Raw genomic sequence first — 490 nt, 5'->3', positions numbered from 1 at the left:
AATAAAAGTACAAAAAAAAATAAAAAATTAAAAATCCAAAAAAAGTAAAAAAATAATCCAAAAAAAAACCCCTTTGTTGACCGTAACCTTGTCGTGGTAAAGGGGCTTGTTTATTTCCAGTGGAAATAATAAACCAATAACGGTCAACCTATTTATCTGTTTCTGGCTAACAGTTGCGCTCATTCGGCGTTTTCATAAGAGATCATGCAAAAATATTTCAATGCAAATTTGCACTAACAAAATTGCGACATCGGTGTTGGGCACATATGTCCAATTTGATGGTTATGTACAAATTTCAGAAATTGTTTTTGAATAATTAATTTATCGATAATAACGTAAGACAAAGCGCTCATAAATTTTCGATAAATATTAGCTACTTTTAAACACTGTATACAAAATATGATGTCAACTACGATTTCGCAGAAATTCGCTGATAAACTAATTAATCCATTGCCTCTTGCCTCTTGCTTCTTGCCTCTTGCCTCGTTGA

The sequence above is a fragment of the Trachymyrmex cornetzi genome, unplaced genomic scaffold, assembly GCF_001594075.2.
Source record: "Trachymyrmex cornetzi isolate Tcor2-1 unplaced genomic scaffold, Tcor1.1 scaffold700, whole genome shotgun sequence".
NCBI lineage: Eukaryota > Metazoa > Arthropoda > Insecta > Hymenoptera > Formicidae > Trachymyrmex > Trachymyrmex cornetzi.
The sequence above is the reverse complement of the archived record's forward strand: the minus strand, read 5'-3'. Positions refer to the sequence as shown.